Below are 14,096 nucleotides of genomic sequence, written 5' to 3'. Positions count from 1 at the left end.
ATTTTATTTTTAAATCACTGTGCAGAAAATGCATGCATAAATCCAATTATTTTTTAATATATTCATATGCACTTCTCTGACATATAGAACAGTTTCTGGGTTGGAAGGAAACTTCCTCTGTCGGTATTACTGCAGGGCTAGAGGGAAAGTTTCATGCAGTGCAAAGCCAGAAACAGCTGTTAATTCATCTGTGTATCTCCCACAAATATCTGTGGGGGCTGAACTTGTGAATCTCTTTCTGCCTTCTCTTCTGGAAAAAAAAAATTGGATTTTTCAACAAAAAGTCACTGCCTTGATACCCAAAAAGCAAGCATAATGAAATGACAATTGTCTGTGACCTGTTCTAATTCAGTAAAATCCAGTTAAAACTAGGAATTGCCTGTCACCTACATGTAGTTAGTTAAACTATAAAGAGAACCAATGTCCACGGGCCTTGGGAGTGAGTTCCCTTAGTAGTTCCCAAGCCCCTTCACTCTTTCTCATCCAGTCCCATCTCTGGGGGCAGTAGGGGCATGAAGACCTGTCTCTGACATGGGTTTCAGGGACTCTGTCATCCGAGCAGCCCTGAGTGTACATCAGAAGGTGTTTGTGCAGAGACATGCCAACTCCATGGGGGAGTAGGGACCACCATCCAGAAAACTGTGGAATAATGTTTTTTTTTTTTTTTCCAGATTCTCACATCACGCATCCACCTTGGTACAAAAGACAAGCAGCAGCAACAGTGCTCACCCAGCCTCCAAACCTCTGGAACATGGTGCCGCTTAGTCGGTCTTAGCAGGTAACGTTGCTGCCCCCCTGCCCTCTACTGCATCATATGGGGACCTCCTTCCCAACATGTTTCACTCCAATTCAGCGGAAGAGACAGAAGCAGTGGCGTTAGACATTGGAAAGGTCGCAGAGTTGACACCACTGTGGCTAAGACAATGGGACTCCCTGAAACTCTGCTCTTCTAGCCACAATATCCTCCAGATTTTCTTTTATTCTATATTTATCCCTGCCCTTGTCTTTTATGATTTGGTGTTTTTATTTTTTTATTTTCTCCTTATGTGTCCATCTCCAGTCTCCTTCCCCTACTAGTCTTAGACCGTAAGGCCCTTGAGGGCCAGGGACCCTGTCTACTGCTCACTGGTATAACCTTTTCCAGCACTTAGCACACAGTAAGGCTTAATGAATATTACCATTACTATAATTACAATCAACCAGCTAGCCTGAACTGAGCCCTTCATTGCTGTGCAGTAAGCAACTCTCCACCAAAAAGGTTGATGATGGTAGACTGAGATATCAGTTTACCTTTCTTTGGGGATCAGATTGGCTTAATTCACTGAAAGGCATTGGATTAGAAAGTAACCCAAAATCCCACTTAATTTTTATGAGATTGGAGATTGTTTCCAGCTTTGGGAATCAGTGAATGTGTCACCTCAACCCCTGGGGTTTTGATGTCACCCCACCCTACCGAAACAGGTCCAGAAGGGGTTTAAGCAGCAGCATCTCCTGGCAGTACACCTGCTCAAAGCAGAGCTGAGAAGGTTTTAAGTAGTGGTAGCATGATGCTTCCACAAAATTTAGAACATTGATGATGTTTGAACTGTGACTCTTGTGACAATTGGACAATCACTCACTCCACCCACTTCAAAGCCTTATCAAAATCACATTTCCTCCAAGAGGCCTTCCCTGATTCTTCTCCTCCTCCCTTCAGCATTGCCCTGATTTATTCCCTTTATTCACCCTTCCTTCATCCCCACAGCACTTGTGTACACATCAATAATTTATTTATATACATTTGCTTACATTCATCAGTCTCCCCCTCTAAACCATAAGTTCATTGTGTGCAGAGAATGTCTACTCACTCTGTTATATTGTACTCTCCCAAGTGCTTAGTACAGTCCTCTGCACACACTATGTGCTCAATAAGTACAATTGATCTGTTCAGCCAGCTCCTTCAACTGCAGTATTCTGGTGCACTTATTGCATTTACTTTTGTTTTTGTCGTCTTGTGTAGTTTTGTGCCTGTGCATTAAATCCTTCCTCATATTCCTGTCCTCAATCTCCCAGTCCCCTTTTAAGATAGATTCTTCTTTATTCTCTATTGTATACTTCCTCAACATTTGGCATAGTGAGTTGCCCACAGAAAATACTTAACAAATACATCTGAAAGAATGAACGGATGAACCAATGAATGAACCTGTGCATTATGGCAGTGTGTTTGTGCGATAACCGGATCTACCAGGAGTTAAAATTGATTAGCATTTTGGGAAGAAAAGTCTTTTCCATTGTTGTGTTGATCAAGACAAAGTGAACATGTTATTTATTTTTATGTCTTCACATAAACGCTCTATAAATGGGGATAGCATGTGACAGAGCCGAAAGTAGATCAGGAAAAAGAAAGCAGCCAATGAAGTGGAAAAAAATGAAAGAACCAGCAGTGGAATTCCCAGCAAACTATTTCCATGAGATCTCATCCCTAGATAGGATATTGATATTTTATGTGCATACAAATTATATTTCACAGGGACTCTGAGGGGTAAATTATCACCCCTGTGCCTGGGAATTAGACATGCAAATTCCACTAATAGGATTTAAGCACCTAATTTCTCACACATTGAATGGAAATGCGCTCCTAAATCAGCTTGGAAAGTGGTTAATACTCCATTCGAACATTCAGAAACGGCCATAGTCCATAAGAAGGAAGATAGAGTACTCCTGATGAGTCAGCTTATAAGTTTCCTCCTGACGGAATTACTTTTTAATTGCTGGGTTAATGCAAAAGTTTATTTCTCCGAAAAGCATCTTCGGCAGTGAAATCTGGAGATTAAGCCAGGAGGGTCTTCTAGATGATTTTTAATTGGATTTCCACATGCAGGACTGGCTCTGTAGTTTTTCTGGAAGTACAGAAGTCTCTTTTGAAGCCCTTTAGTAACCCTCACTCCTACTTAGACTGTGAGCCTTACGGAGTCCAGGGACTGTGTGTTCGACCTGATTAACTTCATCATCATCATCATGGCATTTGTTAAGCACTTAGTATGTGCTGAGCACTAAGCTCTGCGGTATACAAGGTAATCAGGTTGTCCCACATGGGGCTCACAGTCTTAATCCCCATTTTGCAGATGAGGTAACTGATGCACAGAGAAGTCAAGTGACTTGCCCAAAATCACACAGCTGGTCAGTGGTGGAGCCTGGATTAGAACCCACAACCTCTGACTCCCAAGCCTGGGCTCTTTCCATTATGCCACGCTGCTTTTCACTATAATAGTATTTGTTAAGCGCTTACTATGTGCCAAGCACCGTTCTAAGTGCTGGGGAAGATACAAGGTAATGAGGTTGTCCCACATGGGGCTCACAGTCTTCATCCCCATTTTACAAGATGAGGTAACTGAGGCACAGAGAAGTTATGACTTGTCCACGGTCACATAGCTGATAAATGGAGGAACTGGGATTAGAAGCCATGACCTCTGACTCCCAAGCCCGTAAGGGCTTAACAAATATACTACTACTAATAAGAGCAATAATAATAAAATAATAGAAAAGCACAGATCACTTAGCAAGCTGTCAGAGATGAGCAATAGCAAATATCTTCAAATGAGAAATACAGTTATGTCCATATGATGAAAAGCTTCTCATAGTGAGAAGCAGCATGGCTTAGTGCATACAGGCTTGGGAGTCAGAAGGTCTAATCCTGGGTCCACCAATCGACTGCTGTGAGACATTGAACAAGTCACTTCACTTCTCTGTGCCTGTTACCTCATCTGTAAAATGAAGATTGAGGCTGAGAAGCCCACATGGGACAGTGTCTGTGTCCAACCCAATTTGCTCATATCCACCCTAGAACAGAGCCTGGCACAGAGTAAGCACTAAACTCAGAGGTCATGGGTTCTAATCCCAGCTCCACCGCTTTTCAGCTGTGTGACTTTGGACAAGTCACTAAACTTCTCTGTGCCTCAGTTCCCTCATCTGTAAAATGGGGATTATGGTTGTGAGCCCCAAATGGGACAACCTGATTACCTTGTATCTACCCCAGAGAAGCAGCGTGGCTCAGTGGAAAGAGGACGGGCTTTGGAGTCAGAGGTCATGGGTTCAAATGCCGGCTCTGCCAATTGTCAGCTGTGTGACTTTGGGCAAGTCACTTAACTTCTTGGAGCCTCAGTTACCTCATCTGTAAAATGGGGATTAAAACTGTGAGCCCCCCGTGGGACAACCTGATCACCTTGTAATCTCCCCAGCACTTAGAATAGTGCTTTGCACTAGTAAGCACTTAATAAACGCCATCATCATCATTACTCCAGCACTTAGAACAGTGCATGGCACATAGTAAGTGCTTAACAAATACCATCATCATTATTATTGTTATTACTAGGCAGACATGTTTGGGAGGGGATAAGAACCTAGAAGTTTCTCTTCTACTTGTTTATGGGAAGAGGTTCCCTTGCAGTTTGTGCTCATTGGCATCTGGGATCGATCCTCCGCAGTGACACCAAGAAAATACCTGGCTGCAGGGCCTGAGATCTATGAAGGCCACTGGATTTGGGAGCAGCAGGCAAGAGAGATGCGCATGACTGATATGCTTATCTGTCGCTCTGAGGATTTATACAGTGGCTCTCCTGTAAAGCACAGGGACTTGGACAAAAGGTTACTTTTCCCCAAAGAATAAATAAGAAAGCATCTCCAACTGGCATCTTTCACAAACATTAAATTCACTCCATCATAAGGCACACAACAGGCTAGAAAGTCGGGTAAAATGGAATTCACAGCTTTTTCCTTTGATCCTCATAGTAACATCCCCTAACCAAATTAAGCCATACCTCTGCTTTGATCTTCCAAGTAAGAGAATTTTATTTAAGCCCAATTAGACAAATTAACCTAAGTTGTTTTACTCCTGCATTCACCAAGCTACTTTTCTAGAGAACAGTTTCTGGTCCGACAAGTTAAAACTTGAAAATTGATTACTTGATTGCTCTTTGTAGCATCATTTCAATAAAAGGATACACAGTGGTAAACATCTAAGGATTTGGTCTGAGCTGCTTTAATTTGTAACATTTGTGCCCATCTTTTCTCTCTGAAATAGAAGGCAAGTTTTGATGAAATGACAGTTTTCTTAAAGAACACATTGAAATGTACAGTCAGATACACACCGGAGGGGTTTAACTCTTTGTATACGTAAATGTTAATTTAATAATGGAATTTCCCAATTTCCTCAGCTACAGAGCCTCTGAAGTTTTAATTTGTGACACACTTTCCCCTCACAACTTCAAGTTGTTACATTACTACAATTTGGATTTCAGAGAATGTCTATGTCTTTGAAAAGATTGTGTTACTATTCAGTTGAGTAATTCATTATTTGATTATTCATTATTCATGCATTATTTATTATTCATGTATTATTTTAATATTTAGAAAGTATCTACTTTGTGCCAAGCCCTATAACAGATAAGAGCACGGGTTTGGTGTCAGGGGTCATGGGTTCTAAGCCCGCTCTGCCACTTGTCTGCTGTGTGACCTTGGGCAAGCCACTTAACTTCTCTGTGCCTGTTATCTCATCTGTAAAATGGGGATTAAGACTGTGAGCCTCACATGGGACATCCTGATTACCTTGTGTATATACCCCAGGTCTTAGAACAGTGCTCGGCACATAGTAAGCACTTAACAAACATTGTTATTATTAAATGATTCATATACAGTCCCTGAACTACAAACTGCTCACAATTAAAGTGAGGGACAACAATACATAGAAAATAAGGATAAATATCAAGCAACAATTACAAAAAAAGCCAAGAAAAACAACAGCAACCATACAAATTAATCACATTACAATAAATAAGGAAAACATTGCTCAGCTGTACAATCCTCAGGCTCCTCATTACTTTGTTAGTTCTTACCATCAATTAACCAATCAATCAATGGTATTTATTGAGTTCTTATTTTTGTGGAGCACTGTACTAAGCACCTGGGAGAATACAATAGAGTAGGTAATAATGATGATTGTAGTATTTGCTAAGTGCTTACTATATGTCAAGCACTGTACTAAATGATGGAAAAGCTACAAGATAATCAGGTCCCACATGGGGCTCAGAATCCTGGTAGAAGGGAGAATGGACACTGAATCTTCATTTTACAGATGAGAGAACTGAGGCACAGAGAAGTTAAGTGACTTGCCCAAGGTCACACAGCAGACAAGGGGCAGAACTGGAATTAAAACCTAGGTCCTCTGATTCCCAGGCCCGTGTTCTTACCTGGCTGCTTGCCTTAGATGATCTTTCTATCTAGTGGGGGAGACAGACATTAAAATAAAACACAGATGGGTAAATATGGGATGCTGGAAATTCTACATGAATGTTTTCTGTTGGATACATTGTTCTATCAGTTTTTATCTAAGGGAACATTCAATTCTTTACTGGATAAGGACTAAATGCTCTTGTACATTCAGTGCTTCTTACCTGAAAAGCAAGGATTTCCAGGCAGAGCAAGAGTGTCCTGTTACATATGTGCCCTATTTTCCTTCAGGGATGTGAATTTCTGCCCCAGGCATTCCCCAGTTCCCTGCAGAGTTCAGTTCCCTTGGAACCACAATTCAAATAATCCCCAATTTTCAGGAGTGCTCTAGAGAGAGAGGAGAAAAGCATTGCTATTGGCAAAGACTTCAGTCTACCATTTCCTTATTTCAATTGAGATTAAAAAAGGGGGCAAATCTTTTCATTATTTGAATCAATTGTAGCTCGTGGTCTTTGATGAATTACAAATAAGATCTAATTCATGCACCCACACGAGTAGTAATTCAGCAGAAGATTTGGCAGGCGTTTACTGATTTGCAGCTAAGTAGACTGGGATTGCCTTGAAGTTTTTGTTGCAAAATCTCAATAAAATACCCTGTGGCTAGGGCGGGGCAGGCACAAATAGACAATCTCCCCATTTCCTTTCAGCTTGGACTTTTCATGGTACAGAGATCCTAGTGCTCGTTGTGCGCGCGCGCGCACACACACACACACACACACGCGTGCACACACACACCATACATCCATATCTTTGTGAATATGTATAGGTATTCACATAGTCCACATCTATATATGGGCTAGAAACCTCCTAAATGGTATATTGGTTTGTCTGCTCAGACTATTGACTCATGGCCTGGGAGCACCATAGTGATCTGAGATTTCCCAACTCAAGCCCTCATAATTGTCCTCCCTTCGAAAACACCCCCATTCCCGAAAGTTATCAGATCCATGATTCATTAATTCAATCATATTTTCTGAGCGCTTACTGTGTACAGAGCACTGTACTAAGCTCTTGGGAGAGTACAATTCAACAATAAATAGGCACATTCCCTGCCCCCAATGAACTTTTAGACTTGAGTTGGGGGAGATGGACATTAATATAAAAAAAAATTACATGTGTGTTCATATGAGCTGCGGGGGGCAGGGTGAACAAAGGGTTGTGGTCGTTGTTCCTATTTTAGTATTTTCAATTCTGGAACACAAGGGTTCTGTTTCTGTCAAACCTCCCATTTAGGAAAACTCACAGTATAGTATGCAGGGGTGCACAAACATTTCATCCCAATTGCAGGACACCTATCCAGAGAAAAGTGTTGGAAGAACTTTCTTAAACTCCCTGTTAGCAGTCCATTCAAACACTACTGCTAAAACCTACTATGGAAGAACAAAGGTACCTTGTTGGCTTCTATTGTACAGTGACTTTTAACTGCTGATCTCTTTTGAAGTAAACGGGAAGCAGCATGGCCTAGTAAAATGCTGGCCTGAGAGTCAGAAGTACCTGGAGTTCTAATCCTGGCTCTGCCACTTTTCTGCTGTGTGACCTTTGGCAAATCACTTAACTTCTCTGTGTCTGTTACCTCATCTGTAAAATGGGGAGACTGTGAGACCTGCGTGGGACAGGGATTGTGTCCAACCTGCTTAGTTTGAATCTAAACCAGTGCTTAGTACAGTTCCTCACACATAGTAAGTTCTTAACAAATACCATAACCAAAGTAAACTTCAGTTTCTAATTATATTTGAGGAAGGGAGGTTGGAGGAAACTGAACTCTGTGTGACCTTAGATAGGTGAGTAAACCTTCAACTCTAATGAGTAGCCACTCATTGCTTTGTGTATTTGCTTTGGGAGTCCTAGATATTCAAAAGACTGCAGCTCTGAGGATCCAACGGATTTTTTCAGGCAAACCTTATACATTTCTTACCTCCCTGGGGTTGTAATGGATGAGGAAACCTTCTCTTTGTGCCTCTTTCTTTCCAGATGGGTCTCTCTGATGAAGGGTGCAAAGCAGCTGGAGTAACTACTCCACTTGGAAACCTAAAATAGCCAGTTAACCAGATGACAAGCAGCATAGCCTGGTGGAAAGACCATGAGCCTGGGAGTCAGAGGACCTGGGTTCTAATCCTGCCTCCATCCCTTGTTTGGTGGGTGACCTTGGGTAAGTCACTTTAAGTTCTCTGTGGCTCAGGTTCCTCATCAGCAAAGTGGGGATTAAGACAAAGAGCTCATCCAAACAGCACCAGGTAGAGCAGGGGAGGCATGATATCCAAATCTAATATACAGCCCTGATTTCTCTCCTCCTCTGCAGTCTCACATTTCCTTCTGCCTTCAGGACAGCTCTACTTGGATGTCCTCCTGTCACCTAAAACACTGTGTCTATAGCAGAACTTATCTTCCCACCCAAATCCTGTCCTCCCCGTGACTTTCTTATTACTGTAGATGGCACCACCATCCTTCCTGTCTCACAAGCTCATAACCTTGACATTATCCTTCATTCATTCATTCAACTGTATTTATTGAGCATTTACTGTGTGCAGGAGCACTGTACTAAGTGCTTGGAAAGTACAATTCAATTATCCTTGACTCTCTCATTCAACCCACATATTCAGTCCATCACTTAAATCATGTCGATTCCACCTTCATGGCTTCACTAAAATTTGCCCTTTCCTTTCCATCCAAACTGCTACCACATTAATCCAATAATTTATCCTATCCTTCCTTGATTTACTGTATCAGCCTCCTTGCTGACCTCCCTGCCTCCTGACTATCCCCATTCCAGTACATACTTCACTCCGCTGTCCAGATAATTTTTCTCCAAAATGTACAGGACATGTTCCCCACTCCTCAAAAAACTCCAGTGGTTGCCCATCCACATCCAAATCAAACAAAAATCCTCACCATTGGCTTTACCTCACCTCACTATTCTCCTACTACAATACACCCTGCACACTTCACTCCTCTAATGCTAACCTTCTCACTGTACCTTGATCTCTTCTATCTCCCCACCAACCTCTGGCCCATGTCCTGCCTCTTGCCTGGAAAGTCCTCTCTCCGCATATCCAACATATATTACTCTCTCCTACTTCAAAGCCTTATTGAGGGCACATCTCCTCCAACAGACCTTACCTGACTGAGTCTGACTTTCCACTTTTACTCCCTTCTGCATCACTCTGACTTGCTCCCTTCATTCTTCCCCCCTCCCAGCCCCACGGTACTTACATACATATCTGTAATTTATTCATTTATACTGATGTCTGTCTTCCCCTCTAGACCATTGTGGGGAGTGTATCTGTTTATTGTTGTATGGTACTCTCCCAGGTGCCTAGTACAGAACTCTGCACACAGTAAGCACTCAATAAATATGATTGACAGGCAAGAGAGCAAGAGCAGCCCCTTGCTCCCCCCACCTTATTCACAGGCTGCCTTCATGCCCCACATGTCTCACACTGAGAAACCCCTTAGCATCCATTTGAAAGTACTCCAAAAGCTCACCAAACACTCCTTACCTCACTGTCCTCCTACTACATCCCAGACTACATACTTCCCTCCTCAAATGCTCACTGTTCCCCGATCTCGTCTATCTCACCACCAACTCCTTTATCACATCCTCCCTCTGGCGTGGCACTCCCTCTCCCTTCCTATTCACCAGACCACAACTCTTCCCCACCTCAAAGCCTTATTAAGATTACATCTCTTCCAAGAAGCCTTCCCTGATTAAACCTTCTTTTCCCTAACTTTTTCTTCTGTCACCTAGTCACTTGGGTCTGTTCCCTTTAAGCACTTGTTATTCATCCCACTCTCAGCCCCGCAGCATTTATGTACAGATCCATAATTTATTTATTTATGCTAATGTCTGTCTCCCCCTCTAGACTATAAGTACTGTATGTGGACAGAGAACATATCTATCAACTTCGTTATATCATGCTCTCCCAAGCACTTAATACAGTGCCCTGCATGCAGTAAATGCTCAATAAAGACCATTGATTGGTTGGCTGAAAAGCAGCCCTGGTAACCTTTGCCTTCTCTCAGGCAACTCCTTCCCCACCAAGACTTTGAGCCTATTTTGTATATTTGTGTTGTGTTTTAATGTTTCATCACTCCTGATAAGTCTGTCTCCAATACTTTCTCCCTACTTCTACTCTTAGTTTGTGAACTCCCTAAGGGACAAGGACCATCTCTAATTTTTACGTGTGTATTCTCTCCCAGTACTTAGTACAGTGCTATGCCTAATGGTGATGATGATGATGATGGTATTTGTTAAGCTTTTACTAAGTACTGGGGTGGATATAAGCGAATTGAGTTGGACACAGTCCCTGACCCAAGTGAGGCTCACAGTCTCAATCCACCTCTTACAAATGAGGTAACTGAGGCCAGAGAAGTGAAATGACTTGCCCAAGGCCACACAGCAGACAAGTGGTGGAGCCACTATTAGAACCCAGGACCTTCCGACTTCTAGGCCCATGCTCTATCCACTACAACTTGCTGCTTCTCTGAAAACCGAAGTCCTTTGAGCCAGAACCAAAACAGTGACCTAAGGCATGCCTCCTGGTTAAAATGAAAAAAGAGTATGACAGTCAGCATGTCTGGACTTAACATTCCTTAAATTCATTATTGGTTTCCCAGCCTTTCTCTGTTTGCCTGTGGCAACTGCTTTAGCAAGCCTCTTGGAATTGCCAAAGTTGTGTACATTGAAATTGAGAATCTCATTGGAGAATACTCCTCAAACTGGATCTGGGCAACAGGAAAGTTGTAAGCCATCTCTCTTTCTATGTGTCCTTCCAGTGGCCCGACTCCTAAAAGTGTCTTCTGGGGATTCAGGTTTCTTCTGCTCCTGGCTTCTTAGTGTGTCACAGAAGGGGTTAACATTTCTCATCCTGCTTCTTCACTTTGAGAAGCAGTGTGGTTCAATGGCAAGAGCCCGGGCTTTGGAGTCAGAGGTCAGGCGTTCAAATCCCGACTCCACCGCTGGTCGGCTGTGTGACCTTGGGTAAGTCACTTCACTTCTCTGGGCCTCAGTTCCATCTGTAAAATGGGGATGAAGACTGTGAGCCCCGCGGGGGGCAACCTGATCACCTTGTAACCCCCCAGCGCTTAGAACAGTGCTTTGCACATAGGAAGCGCTTACTAAATGCCATTATTAGTATTATTATCATTATTCTTTTAGACTGTGAGCCCACTGCTGGGTAGGGACTGTCTCTATGTGTTGCCAATTTGTACTTCCCAAGCGCTTAGTACAGTGCTCTGCACATAGTAAGCGCTCAATAAATACGATTGATTGATTGATTGATTCACTATTTGCAAGTGTCGCTTTCATAGTCTATCCTCTTCTGACTGGGCCACAGTGTAGTCATGAGCATGTGTTTTGTCTTATGCTGTTGAGTTGTTTCCTACACATAGCAGACTCCATGGAAACATCTCTCCCAGAACACCCCACCTCACCTCCTCCTGCAATCATTCTGGTAGCGTATCCATAGAGTTTTCTTGGTAAAAATTCAGAAGTGGTTTATCATTGCCTCCATTGGTGCAGTATACTTGAGTCTCCGCCCTCATCTCTCTTCCATGCCACTGCTGCCCAGCACAGGTGAGTTTTGACTTGTAGCATATTGCCTTCCATTGGCTAGCCACTGCCCAAGCTAGGAATGGAATGGGTATGCCTCTGTTTGACTCTCCCTCCCATAGCCGAAACTAGGGGAGTACTGGAAACTCTCCAGGTATGATCCTGAGAGGGTACATCAATCAATCAATCAATCAATTGTACTTATTGAGTGCTTACTGTGTGCTGAGCACTGTACTAAGCACTTGGGAAGTACAAGTTGGCAACACATAGAGACGGTCCCTACCAAACAGTGGGCTCACAGTCTAGAAGGTGGACTGACCATGGTGGCATCTGTAGCTAGTGAATTGACCAGGCATGGATTTGGTACAGCAGTGGACATGGGATCTGGATGGGCTTGGCTTTGGAGAAGACATATCCCATCTTATTTTCCTCACTAATGCCACTTCAACACTTCCTGTTTATACACTTGAGTCCCCACCCTTTAAGCACTTGTTTTTTTGTGGCATTTGTTAAACGCTTAAAATATATCAAGTACTATTCTAAGCACTGGGGTAAATACAAGTTAATCAAGTTGGATACAGTCCCTGTCCCACACAGGGCTCACAGTCAGAACGGTTGTACTGTACTTTCCCAAGCAGTTAGTACAGTGCCCTGCCCACAGTAAGCACTCAATAAATACAATTGGATGAATAAATGAATGAATGAATCCCCATTTTGCAGTTGAGGAAAGGAGGCACAAAAAAGTCATTCAGCTGGCAAGTGACAGAACCAGAATTAGAATCCATAACCTCTGGCTCCCCAGTCTGTTCTTTGCCCCCAGAGAACTTTTGTGTACTGCACTTCTCTCCGACTCCCGTAACACTTATCGATATACCTTTAAACTTCATTTTAATTTGTTTTAGTGTGTCACCTTTGCTAGATTGTATACTTTGCCCCCAGTTTTGCTCAGTATGATTGATTGAATGAATGAATGTCTATCAAGCTGATTTGCCTGCCTGACCATGTCTCAATAATCCACTGCTATGTCACATTTTTTGAGATGATGCTGCAATATCATTAAATCCATCTTCCTTCTCCCACCCTGCAATTGTCCTGTTTCAGCTTACCATATAGAGGGGGAAGACCAAGAAGTCAGTATATTTCCTATTTTGTCTTTCAATCGTATTTATTGAGTGCTTACTGTGTGCAGAGCACTGTACTAAGCACTTAGAAAGTACAATTCAGCAATAGAGACAATCTCTGCCCACAATAGGCTTACAGTCTAGAAGGTGGGAAACAGATATCCAAACAAGTAAATAGGCAACCCTGTAAACAGGTAACCAGTGGACATTCTGCGTGTGACCAGGACGGGAGAACTAAAGTGAGGTGCAGGTGGGCATAGGGTAGTTCAGGCAACAAGCTGTTTTATACAGCTTCAGGGTAGCCTACCTGGAATTGGAACCTCCAAGAAGCCTTTCTCTCCTCCAAGAAACCTTCCCTGACTAAGCCCTCCTCTACTTTTCTCCCACTCCATTCTGCATCACCCTGGCTTGCTCCTTCATTCATCCCGCCTCCCAGTCCCACAACACTTATGTATATATTATTTATTTATATATGTATATTAATGTCTGTCCTCCCCTCTAGAATGAACTCACTGTGGGCAAGGAATGTGTCTATTGATTGTTATACTGTACTCATCCCCCTTTCATTTGGGGCCAGGATAGGATGCATTATCATTGTGTGGGTGAAACGGAGCAAGCCCTTGGGGCCCTTTCAAGCTCTGACCCAGGGCTAGAGCTCCTGGAGATTCTGCCTCCAGTCCAGCCCTGGCCACCTTGTTTCCTGCCTGAAGTCTTTTCAGCATTCTGGAAACAGCCCCTTGGGAAACAATTAAGTGACAGCTGGAGAAACCAAGCCAGCTGCAGAGGGATTCAGAAACCAAACCAGCTGCAGAGGGATTCTCTGCTTGAAGAAAGTTTTTGCCAAATTCTGGCTGAGAGCAAGGGGGGAAGTCTGCTCTATTTTAATCCTCCTCAGTCCCTCTTAACAATCCACTTCCTTTTTTTGTTATATTCGTTTGCACTCTTTATTACTTTCAATCTAGCTTACTCACTGTGCATAATTGTCATCTTTCCTCTTCCAACCTCTTGCACCCGCCCTCCTTTCATTCATTCATTCATTCAATCATATTTATTGAGCACTTACTGTGTGCAGAGCAATGTACTAAGAGCTTAGAAAGTACAAGTTGGCAACATATAGAGACAGTCCCTACCCAACAACGGGCTCACAGTCTAGAGGGGGGAGA

At 42.9% G+C, this 14,096-nt stretch overlaps 1 non-coding gene across 1 annotated transcript; it reads right to left on the bottom strand.

Annotated features, from left to right (window-relative positions):
* Positions 1 to 11,846: 11,846 nt before the first annotated feature.
* On the bottom strand, positions 11,847 to 11,984 carry LOC119933875. Its single transcript, XR_005452743.1, has one exon. It is a non-coding gene; the product is annotated as a small nucleolar RNA SNORA7 (small nucleolar RNA).
* Positions 11,985 to 14,096: the final 2,112 nt, after the last annotated feature.

Source organism: Tachyglossus aculeatus, chromosome 10 (assembly GCF_015852505.1).
Source record: "Tachyglossus aculeatus isolate mTacAcu1 chromosome 10, mTacAcu1.pri, whole genome shotgun sequence".
In the NCBI taxonomy this organism is placed as follows: domain Eukaryota; kingdom Metazoa; phylum Chordata; class Mammalia; order Monotremata; family Tachyglossidae; genus Tachyglossus; species Tachyglossus aculeatus.
Note: the sequence above shows the minus strand (reverse complement) of the source record. Positions and strands in the feature narration are given on the sequence as shown.